This window comes from Peromyscus californicus, unplaced genomic scaffold (genome assembly GCF_007827085.1).
Source record: "Peromyscus californicus insignis strain IS unplaced genomic scaffold, ASM782708v3 Scaffold_9__1_contigs__length_137607984, whole genome shotgun sequence".
NCBI lineage: Eukaryota > Metazoa > Chordata > Mammalia > Rodentia > Cricetidae > Peromyscus > Peromyscus californicus.
Window position 1 is genome coordinate 17944229 of NW_026294617.1, and position 12079 is coordinate 17956307.

General features: G+C 40.9%; 1 protein-coding gene across 5 annotated transcripts in view; it reads left to right on the forward strand.

The window, feature by feature from the left end:
- The first annotated feature begins 11062 nt into the window (after positions 1-11062).
- Positions 11063-12079, forward strand: part of Bltp1 (bridge-like lipid transfer protein family member 1) — a 179685-nt gene continuing 178668 nt past the window's right edge. For 4 of the 5 annotated variants that reach the window (XM_052732126.1, XM_052732129.1, XM_052732128.1 and 1 more), the window contains exon 1: positions 11064-11192. The gene's annotated coding sequence lies outside the window, so the exon portion shown is untranslated. Of the gene's footprint in view, positions 11193-12079 lie in introns of all 5 variants that reach the window. The other variant, XM_052732130.1, reaches the window with a different exon arrangement.

Consider the following 12079-nt stretch of genomic DNA (forward strand, 5'->3'; position numbering starts at 1 on the left):
CTGGTCTACACAGGTTTGGTGTATCAGTCTGAAGAGCTAAACATCCTTTTCCCCTTTCAATGCTTCTTTCTACTTTTTAACTTCTCCATTACTCTTCTGTGAATTGAGAGACAAGTCAGAGCTTAGCAAGGTTAAATTATCTAGATTTTTTGATGAAATTGTCTTTGATGCCAGAAATACTACTGAAAGTGTAAAAACAAGCCAGGTGATGAAGCACAGGTTTTCTTCCATATAAAAATAAAACACAATCAGGCAATCTTGAAAGTAAGCTTTCCCCCACTACATCAATCTGTTATCTATCTAGCTGCCTACTTATCTATTATATATCTATTTGTCATGTATGTATCTATCTATCCATCTATCTGCTTATTTATCATCTGTCATGTATCACTCATTAATATATCTGCCTATTTATCATCTATTATATATCTATCAATCTGTTTCCTATCATATCTATCTATCCGCCCATCTCTCTGTCTGTCATCTATCTTTCTATCCATCAGTCAATCATCTACCAATCTATCTTTATCAATCATCTATCTAGTCATCTGTCAATCATCTATCTGGAGTATTCAATGTATGTTTTTTAATGGTGTGCATCTATCATGTTTTATATATTCATTCCTCTGGTCTTAGCTCCTTATGATCAGTAGTGGTAATAATGAATTTTTTCACAGTCAATCAAGACCTGTAAAAACATTTTCCTGGAATAGAATCACTGTGTGACAGGGAAACACATACTAATTACTTTGAACATCATCAGGTGGTTTTTAGACTGGACATCTCACAACCAGTGCACTATCATCCAAATTTGGTATTTTTATTCTTATAATTTTTGTCATCTGATAAGTTCATTTTTTGTTATGGTAAATTAGAGCATCTTATAGTATACTTATGGGACATTGGTCCTTCTCACCTTCGACTCTCTATTCACGTTTTATGCCTGTTTTTCAACTGTTTTCTTACTTCAGTGACATCTCTGCTTTTACTTATATTTATTTGTTTTCTTTCAGGATATTTTGATGACTTGTTTTCTGGTGCTGGAAATGAATACAGAGTCTTATCCATGATAAGCGTGTACTCTATTTGCCATGGAGTTGTGTCCCAGTTTTAATATGGAAGTATCTTCCTTCTCTTTCCAGTCACTTGTCTCATAATGCTACTGGTGATGTCTTACCCTGAGCAGAAATTATGGCTATTTTCACTTAATTTTTATGTAGTCAACATCCATTTTTCATCTTCCAGCTTTGCCTTTAGGGTTTTGTTTAGAAAGCCTTTGCTTAACTATATAGTACAAACATACTCTTTTTTATCATGTTTTATAGACTCTCTTGTTTACCTGTTGCCCACCTGTTTGTCTTGTTTATATGGTATTCATTAGAGATATAATTAAGTGCCTCTAATGAGCCAATTAGATATTCGAACACCCTGACAATAGATCCTTTCAGTTTGCCATTGTTTGGGGCTGGAAACTTTAAATATCGGTTTTCAGCACATATCCATATACAACATCATTTTTTGTTTTTATATTTATCTATTCTTGCTTCAAAAAATAATATTGGTTTGTTTTTTCACTAACAGTTTCCCTACCTCCTTTCCTTCCTCTATTCCCTCCATCTCTCCCCCCGCCTTCCTTTTTTCTTCCTTCTTTTTGTTCATTGAAACAGGGCCACATGTAACCCATATTAGCCTAAAATTTGCTATATACTCCAGGATGGCCTTGAACTCCTGATTCTTGTACTGCCAACTAGAGAAATAGAATTATAGACTTTGTTAATTTTTTTCTTAATAACTACTAAAGTAAGTCCCTTTTCTTTTGTTTACTGAAATAATTGACTTACTGCTTTTGAAGCAAGTTCTTTCGTGTAATAAATTCAAATTTGCAAAAAAAAAAAAAAAAGCCTTTTAAAAATCACAGCTTGTGGGGTGCACCTGTCTCCCACCGCTAGAAATCTCATGCCCAATTCTGTTTTATTGCATCCTCTCTGTTCAGAATCACCACTTCAGTTTGCCCTTCCCCACCACTAAAGACAGTGTATTGATTCTTCCAAGAGGCTTACCACAAGGGGGATAAAATGGATCCCTTGAAGAAAGAACTGAATAGCTAGTGGTTTATCTACTCACTTCCTTTATTTCAGTTTCAAATCTAGGACGCAGAAGTAACATCAGGGCCTCACTGGTCATTTTCATACCAGCAACAGAGAAGCTGAGCACTGCGCATCCTGAATGAGATGCAGTGCAGCCTGCCAGAATCTCACACGTTCTCAAGGGAAGGGCTTGACGAGGTTGTTAAAGATGAGCAAGGAAATGTGAGCCTTGGAACTTCTCTGGAATAATCTCAGTTTTCTTACTTAAACTTAAGTTTTACTTCTAGCTCCTTTGTTTTATAAAATCCTCAGTATATGCACATGCTAAAAGAATGACCGTACATAGAGATAGTTCTAAAATGAAAAATAATAATAATAATAAAAGAACTAAATAGATCATGCTGTTAGACTGGAGTGTAGCTCCATGGTAAAGTGCATGCTTAGAATGGGAAAGACTTTGGATTTGATCACCAAAACACACACACACACACACACACACACACACACACACACACACCAAAAACAAAAACAAAAACAACCCAACAACAATAACAACAAAAAACCACATACACAAAAAAACCACAGGCTCTTCTTTGAGAACAAAAATGCTAAGCAATCTTGCATAACCTCTATATTTATACATAGTCAAAGTTTAACTTTCCTTCAGAGTTTTCTCAAGTCTAATACTCTTTAACTCAAAATAAAAGGACTTTCAAGGTATTTTCAGGCGCAAAAGTACACAGACCAATTTTCAGAATTTTACCAATTCTGCTAAGGGGACAATTAGTTTATATAAACCAAGATGAATAATGTAATAGTTTGTTTTGATTTTGAATGAATTACAGTTTAAGTAAAAAATGGCAGTGGATTGTTTATGATTTCTGAATGAGTGAGGCAATAATTTAATTATATGTTATTGCAGTCTGAGTTTATGGAAGTGAAATACGATTACTTTTTAAAAAAGAGTTACACTAGGGAATTATATCCTTGTGTATACAGACAAATAAACACACTGTAATATTTTCTTTTGATGAAGACACCAAGATTTTGATTTAGGACACTGATATGATATTACTGGGTGCTATAAAAACTGCTGTAGCGAATTTTATCTATTGCTGAAAATCTTTAGCACTGGTTCAATGACAGCATGTCTAGCATTTGAAACAGTGGCAACATTTTAGTACTAGGGTATGTTTACTAACTGAAATTATATTTTTGTGCCATTTGTACAAAAAAGAATGTTGGGAACCTTGATTGCTCCTTAACACATCTTGATTTTGATAAGTAAAAATGATGGAATATCAAGTCAAATTTATGAGGTTTATAGTTCAGTTTTCACATTGACTAGTTCACTCCAAATAGAATCAATACTATAAATTTTTCTGTCTATATTAGCTATTTCCCAAAGTTCCTGCCTTCAAAATATCTATTTTGCCCAAAGTTACACTTTGACACAAATAAATCTTTTTCCTATTTCCTCTGTTTTATCAAGTTGTTGATGAAAAGTTCATCTTTTAGTTTTGATTGCAGTTTTTAGTTTTGACTATGGAGCATGGCTCCATGTTGAGGCTTTTTTTTTTTTCTCTTATGGCTTCCAAAATAAAATGGCATCAAATAGTGAAAAGTATGTTTTAATTTAAATACACAAAGGATTGTAAATGAATTAAATTAAGAGAGGAAAAATTCTCATATGCACAGGTAGAAAACTGAATCTTTTTTTCCATGTGAGAACAATTTGCTACACAGTAGAAGAGCAAACAACACACTCACTGCAGACAGTTTTTTTTTCTGGGATAAGGAGGAGTCATAACCACATAACTACATTTTTAGTACACACAAAGGGCCGTGCCTTAATCATCGTATTCTAATTTTAGCACATATTTTCCTTCTGTAAAAGAAATCCACACGTCTTCAGTGAATCCCCAACTGTCTTAGTTTCTTTTCTACAGCTATGAAGAGACACAGTGACCAAGGCAACTTATAGAAGGAGTTTAATTGGGCTTGTGGTTTCAGAGGGTGAGTCCATGACCATCATGTTAGGGAGCTTGGCAGCAGGCATGGCGCTGGAGCAGTAGAAGAGATCTTATGGGGGACAGTGAGAGAGAGAGAGAGAGAGAGAGAGAGAGAGAGAGGGGGGGGGGGGGGAAGGGAGGGAGCTCTAACTGGGAATAGTGTGGGCTTTTGAAACATAAAAAGCTATTCCCAGTGACACACCTCCTCCAACAAAGACATGCCTCCCAATCCTCAAACGTTTCCACCACCTGGGGACCAAGCATTTAAACACATGAGTCTAAGGTGGTCATTCTTATTCAAACCACTACACTGACTCCTAAACCCTACTCTTTTCCCTGAGACCCAGGCAATTTGCTAATTTACTTTCTCTGTCACTGAATTTTCTTATTCTAAATATTTCATATAAATGGAATTATGAAATATAAAGTCTTAAGATAAACTTCTTTTACTTATAATATTTTCAAAGTTCACCCATGCATGCTCTCCCCTTGTTTTTTGAGACTGAACCTAGAGCTCACCAATTTGTCAGGACTAGCCAGCTAGCAAGACCCAGGGACTCCCTGCCCTCAATCTCCACCTCCCCAGTGCTGAGATTACAAGTGTTCTGCTATGGCCAGCTTTTGAAATGGGCGATAAACTTAGGTCCTGATACTGGTGTGGCAAGCCCTTTACCATCTCCTTGGCCTCATTTCATGTGCTTTTGTTTCTAAATAAGATGCCATGGAATGGACATGTGACATTTTGTTTATTACTCATAGATTGGTGCCTAACCGGATTGTCATCAGATCAATGGTGGTGATGGACGTTGAGTTGTTTCATTTTTTTGTTTATGTATGTGTGTATGTATGTATTTTTACAACCTGACCACAGTTTTCTCTCTCCTCTCCTCTCCTCTCAATCCCTCCCCTACACCTGCTCACCCCCCCCCCCATCCACTCCTCCTCCCTTTCTCTTCAGAAAAGGGTAGGCCTTCCATGGATATCAACCAGCCAGCGTATATCAAGTTGCAGTGAGTCTAGGCACCTCCTCTCTTATTAAGGCTGGATAAGGTAACCCAGTAGGAGGAAAGGGTCTCAAAAACAGGTAACAGAGTCAAAGGCAGCCCCTGCCTCCACTGTTAAGAGACTCACAAGACCAAGCTACACAACTGTAGCATAGATGCAGAGAGCCTATGTCAGTCCCATGCAGGCTCCCTGGTTGTTGGTTCAGTCTCTGAGGCCCTATGAGCCCTGCTTAGTTGATTCTCTGGGTTTTCTTGTGGTGTCCTTGATCCCTCTGATCCTACAATTCTTCTTCTCCATCTTTTGCAGGAATCCCTGAGCTCTGAGCTCAGCTTAATGTTTGGCTGTGGGTCTCTGTGTCTATTTTCATCAATTGCTGGATGATGCCTCTCTGATGACAATCAGGCTAGGCACCAATCTATGAGTATAGCAGAATATCATTAGGAATCACTTTATTGACTTTTTTTCCCCAGTAGCATTTGGTTCTAGGCTGGGTCTCTGGTCTATTCTGCCTCTGGGTCCTGGCCCTCTAGGCAGTTTCAGGGGTGAGCTCCCTCTCATGGTATGGGTCTCAAGCTGGTCCAACCATTGGTTTGCCACTCCCACAATTTCTGGGCCACCTTTACCCCAACACATCTTGTAGGCAGGACAAATTGTTGACGGTTGTGTGGCTGGGTTGTTGCCTCAAACCCTGCACTGGAAGTCTTGCCTTGTTATAGGAGATGGCCAGTTCAGGCTATGTATACCCTATTGCTAGGAATCTTACCTAGGGTCACCCTTGTAAAATTCTAGGAGTTTCCATTGCTCTAGATTTCTAGCTTATCCCAGATTGTCCTCTCATTCCAGGTGCTTCTCCCAGTACTCTCTCCTCCATCCTCCTCTCAGCCTGATCCCTCCTGCTCCTATCCGCACTCCCCCATCTAGATCTGTCCCCCACCATTCATACCAGCGGTGTCTATCCTATTTCCCCTTCACAGTGAAATTCATGCATCCCCCTCTTGAGACCTCCTTGTTACTTACACTGTCTGGGTCTGTGGATTGTAGCATGATTATCCTTTACTTAACAGCTACTGTCTACTTATAAGTGAGTACATACCATGCTTGTCTGTTATATCCCCCTTTTCATTACAGATTTTATTAATTTAAATATTCTCTCTCTGCCTTTTGGTTAGTTTGGATAAGGGTTTGCCTATCTTGTTGATTTTCTCAAAGAACCAACTCTTTTGTTTCATTGATTCTTTACATTGTTCTCTTTGTTTCTATTTTATTGATTTCATTTCTGAGTTTGATCATTTCCTGTGCTCTTGGGTGAGTTTGCTTCTTTTGGTTCTAGAGTTTTCAGGAATGCTGTCAAGTCACTATATGAAATCTCTCTAATTTCTTTATTAAGGCACTTAGTGCTATAAACTTTCCTCTTAGCACCGCTTCATTGACTCCCATAATTTTGCGTATGTTGTACATTCATTTTCATTGAATTCTGGGAAGTTTTTGACTTCCTTCCTTCCTTCCTTCCTTCCTTCCTTCCTTCCTTCCTTCCTTCCTTCCTTCCTTTTTTGACCCAGTGGTAATTCAGTAGAGTTAATTGTTCAACTTCCATGAGTTTGGAAGCTTTATGTTGTTTCTATAGTTGAAATACAACTTTAATCCTTGGTGATCTGATTAGATACAGGGGGTTATTTCAATTTTTTTTTATATCTGTTAGAACTTGCTTTGTGACTGAGGATATGGTCAGTTTTGGAGAAGGTTTCATGATGTTCATTTTGTGTTTGGGTGAAATGTTCTGTAGATATCTGTTGGGTCCATTTGAGACATAACATCTGTTAGTTCCATTATTTCTCTGTTCAGTTTCTGGCTGGATAACCTGTCCATTGATGAGAATGAGGTACTGAGGTCTCCCATAATCAATGTGTGGGGTTCAATGTGTGACTTAAGCTTTAGTAGTGTTTCTTTTACAAATGTGGGTACCCTTGCATTTGGAGCATAGATGTTCACAATTGAGACTTCATCTTGGTGGATTTTTCCTTTAATGTCCCCCTTTATTGCCCTCCATCTCTTTTGATTAATTTTGGTTTGAAGTCTATTCTGTTAGATATTAGGATAGCTACACCAGCATATTTCTTAGGTCCATTTGATTGGAAAGTCTTTTCCCAACCCTTTACTCTGAGGTAATGTCTGTTCTTGAAGTTGAGGTGTGTTTCTAGTATGCAGGATCCTGTTGCATCCATTCTGTTAGCCTGTGTCTTTTTATAGGCGAATTGAGTTCATTGATATTAAGGGATATTAATGACCAGTGATTGTTAGTTTCTGTTATTTTGCTGCTGCTGCTGCTGCTGCTGCTGGTGGTAGTGTATATTGTGTGTGTGTGTGTGTGTGTGTGTGTGTGTGTGTGTGTGTGTGTTTGTGTGTGTATGTGTGTGCGTGTTTGTATTTTGCTGGTGTGAGATTATCTATCGCCTGTTTTTGTGGGTGTAGTTAACTTCCTTGGATTGGAGTTTTCCTTCTAGTACCTTCTGTAGTGCTGGGTCTGTGAATAGATATTGTTTAAATTTGACTTTGTCATGAAATATCTTGTTTTCTCCATCTATGGTGATTGAAAGTTTTTCTGGGTATAGTAGGCTAGGCTGGCACCCATGGTCTCTTACAGTCTGCAGCACATCTATCTGTACAGGCCCTTTTGGCTTTAGAGTCTCCTTTAAGGAGTTGAGTTTAATTCTAATAGGTCTGTCTTTATATGCTACCTGGCCTTTTTTCTCTTGCAGCTTTTAATAGTCTTTCTTTGTTCTGATGTTTAGTGTTTTGATTATTATGTGACACAGGGACTTCTTTTCTGATCCAGCCCATTTGGTGTGCTGTAAGCTTCTTCTCTCTTTATAGGCATGTCCTTCTTTAGGTTAGGAAATTTTTCTTCTATGATTTTGTTAAATATATTTTCTAGGTTTTTGAGTTGGGATTCTTCTCCTTCTTCTATTCCTATTATTCTTAGGTTTGGTCTTTTCATAGTGTCCCAGATTTCCTGGATGTTTTGTGTCAGGAAGTTTTTAGATTTAACATTTTCTTTGACTGATAATTCTATTTCTTCTATTGTATCTTCAATGGCTGAGATTATCTCTTCTGTCTCTTGTATTCTATTGGTGATGCTTTCACTGTAGTTTGTTCAATTACCTAGATTTTCCATTTCCAGAATTTCCTCAGTTTGTGTTTTCTTTATTGCTTCTATTTTGATTCTCCAGTCTTAAATAGTTTCCTTAACCTGTCCCCCGCTCCACTTTCTTTGCATTCTTTAAGGGATTTATTGATTTCTTCCAATTTTTTGTTTTTTTCCTCAATTCCTTTAAGGGAATTTTAAATTTCCTCTTTAAGGACTTCTATTATTTTCATAAAGTCGTTTTTAAGGTTGTTTTCTTGTGTGTTGGCTGCGTTGGGGTATTCAGGTCTTGCTGTTGTAGGATAGCTTGGCTCTGGTGGTGCCATATTGCCCTGGCTCTTGTTGATTCTATTCTTACACTGGCGTTTAGACATCTGGGTTTGGGATGATTAGGACTAGGTCCTGATTTCTGAGTTTGTCTTTGTTGGATGTATGTTTTGTTCCTTGGTTTTTGTTTCCTCTTTGGTCTTTTAGTCTTTGTGGCCTGGATTTCTGATGGCCAATGTGACCTCTGTTCTAGTAGGGAGTCTCTTTCTAAGTTGTGAGCTGGCCTTCTGGTGCTTAGCTTAGCCTTTGGTGCAGCAGTGGGGGGTGGGGAGGCCTCTGTTCTTCTGACTGGTGTGGCCTGCACCTGCGGAGTTGGGGGGAAGGGCTGGCCACAGGGAAGATGATGAGGTGTGAGGGCTTGAGCGCTGGAATGGGAGTTGTTTCACTTCTTAGGCTAGTGTGAACAAATAATGATACAGTGAATATTCATTCTATGTGAACATAGTGTTCTCAGTTCTCTTGGACATACACTTAAGAGTGGAATTGCTGGGTCACTTGACAGCTCTATGTTTAACACCGTGAAGAAGTGTCAAACTGTTTTCCATGGTGGCTACATGGCTTTGCATTCCTACCAGCAACATAGGAAGCCAGTTTCTCCATATCCTCTCCAACATATATTTTTTTTCCATAACCTTTTAAACCTATTGAATTGTGGTTTGTGGAAATGGGGTCTTGTCATGTTTCCCAGATCAGGCTAAACAATACTCTTGCTTCAGGTTCCCACATGGCTGGGTTTACAGGCCTCTACCATTATTCTCAGATGTTTTTCTTCTGTTAGAGTCACTAGAGTGGATGTGAAGAGACATTTAACTGACATCCTGATTTGTATTTCCCTGCTGATGAAAGATTTTAAACAACTTTTCTTGTGCACATTCATTTTTATAGACTTTTGACAAATATCTATTCAAATATCTTGTTTCTATTTTCATATATCATTTCAAGCTTTATTATTAGGTAGAAATTTCTCACCCCCCATTCCCATCCCTCATCTCTTCCTTCTTCTCTCTTTCCTTCCTTCCTTCTTTTAAAAATTTGTGTAGTTTACCAACTAGCAGGTTACCTGATGGTGTTTTCATCTTACTGAATTTTGATCAACCCTGCTCTTGCATGGTGCCAGGTTTGGGTGGAGTGCAGAGACAGGATCTGACTTTGCAGTATAAACTCGTCTGAAGTTGACTTTGTAGCCCAGACTGACCTTGATCTCCCAATAATCATCCTGCCTCAAGCTTCTATTTAATAACAATTTGTTGCAGTACCTCATTTTGTTTTGTTTTCTTTTTCTTCATATCTGTTTAAGAGTAGACACTACCACCCTCTTGCAGAAATATTGAGATGACCTAATCTCTCAGAACCAGAGGCTTAGATATTGACAAGTAGTATAAAGAATGAACAGGGCCGGGCGGGTGGTGGCTCATGCCTTTAATCCCAGCACTCGGGAGGCAGAGGCGGGCGTATCCCTGTGAGTTCAAGGCCAGCCTGGGCTACAGAGTGAGTTCCAGGACAGGCTCCAAAGCTACACAGAGAAACCCTGTCTTGAAAAACCAAAACCAAAACCAAACCAAACCAAAAAAAAAAAAAAAAAAAAAAAAAAAAAATGAACAGGAAACGATGGTACTTGGGTTCAAATCCTAGCTCTCTAGACTGGCAATGTATTTCAACTCTCTAAGCCTTAGGTTTCCAATTTTTGAATTGGAGAAAAATGGGGATAAGACTATTCTTTGCAGAACTTAGGGAGGATAAACGAGCACATAAGTCCTGCTCAACAGTTCGCTCTTGCTGTTCCCATTTCAAGTTTTATGAGCACTTTTCCACTCTGCTCCAAGCACTCTGAAATCTTGCACTCACCCAAGGCTGTTTAACGTTTTGCTTTACACTATTTGTGCATAAGAAACACACAGGTTAATTGTGTGTCCTAACAGAAAGTTGTTAGCCTTGGCTCATTTGCTAAATCATATTCAGGGTGGCGAGCACAAACCACTTTCATTATTAGAATAATAATGTATTTGGTTGATTCACTGTGTCAGTGTTTTACACAATCAAGTACATTTGGCCTCCTTTTCCTATGTTGACTATACCATCCACATTGTCAGGACTTATCCCCACTTCCAATCTGGAGCAAGGTAGTTTTATATCTGATTTGTGCCCCTCAGGACAGGGCCAGGTCCCTTCACTCAGGCTGTGTCCCTTGTGGAGGCACAATTCCTTGGCCCTGGCCCCGCCCCTAGGCACAGGTTTCGCCTGGAGTCCACACAGCTCAGGTCCCACAGCTCAGGGCCCGCCCCTCGGCCTACGTCTTATCCCAGGAGCCTAAGCCCCGCCCCTCTACCCAGGGCCGAGTCCTAGGCCCAGGCCCCGCCCCTCTGCCCAGGCCGGTGTTTTCGGCTCCGCCCCCGGCCCGGTTCTTGGGCGGGGCCATTGTGGCGTGCCCTGAGGCGCTGACGCCCTGACGTGAGACGCTGCCGGTTGACGTAGCCGCAGTGCCGCTGGCCTCCGCTCCTGCCCGGGCTCTGCTCCTCCGCCGCCCCATGGGCGTCCGAGGCTGCCGGCGGAGCTGGACCTGCGCAGGCTGAGGGTGTAGGCATCGACGGAGGTCCCGGCTTGGGGCTGCCGCGCTGTCAGGTGAGAGGAGCTCGTGAGGCTGCGTGCGGGGTGGGCTTGGGCGGTCGGGAGGTGGGCAGCGCCTTTCGGGGCGATCCGGGAGGTTTGCGGGGTCGCGGCTGTGGCGCGGGCCCGGGCCGCGGGGTCGGAGGTCGGAGGTCGCGGGCGAGGCCTAGCAGGCGCTGACAGCTGGGGGCCGGGGTTCCTGACGGGCGCGCCTCCGGCGGAGCGGGCCGGGCCGAGCCTCCCGGGATGGCCCGGCGTCGCCGACGCGGGAAGCCTCGTCCAGGAGGGCACACCTCCCAGGACACCTCTGCGGCCAGAGGAAGGTCCAGAACGGTTATCTTCCTTCCGGGGAGTGTTCGTTATCTTCCTTCTTCGCCCCATGGGTTCCTGTGTTGACAGTGGGGTGTCTATTAAAGGGAACGGATTCTTGTAAATTTCCTCTGAGGAAGTCATGGGTTCTGGAACTGAGAGAGTAGGTTTCAGCTGGTTTCGTGTTGCTCTTTTCATCCCATGCATGACAATGGAGCACATTTAGTCTGACAAGTATAAAGGATGAATTAGAAAATTTGACTTTATCAGCACTGACTAGTATGGTCTCATCTAATTTGTGCCAGTACTATTAAGTGAAGTCTGTTCACACTTTGTGGATGAGAACCTTGAAACAGAACTGTTTCGAACCTGGCAGTCTCACTTCTTTATAGCCCCTCAGTCAACATGCCACCCAATAGAGTTTGCAAGGCGATTGTCATTTTATAAACAGTGTGCCAGATGTCCAGAGTAGAAAGGAAACTAAGGCAACACTAAACTGTTTCAAGGGCGCACTTTGAAGTGTGTGTTACGGGTAGAACTTGACCATCAGTGTCCTGACTCCTACCTCAATGACTCCTATGTCACATTCTTTT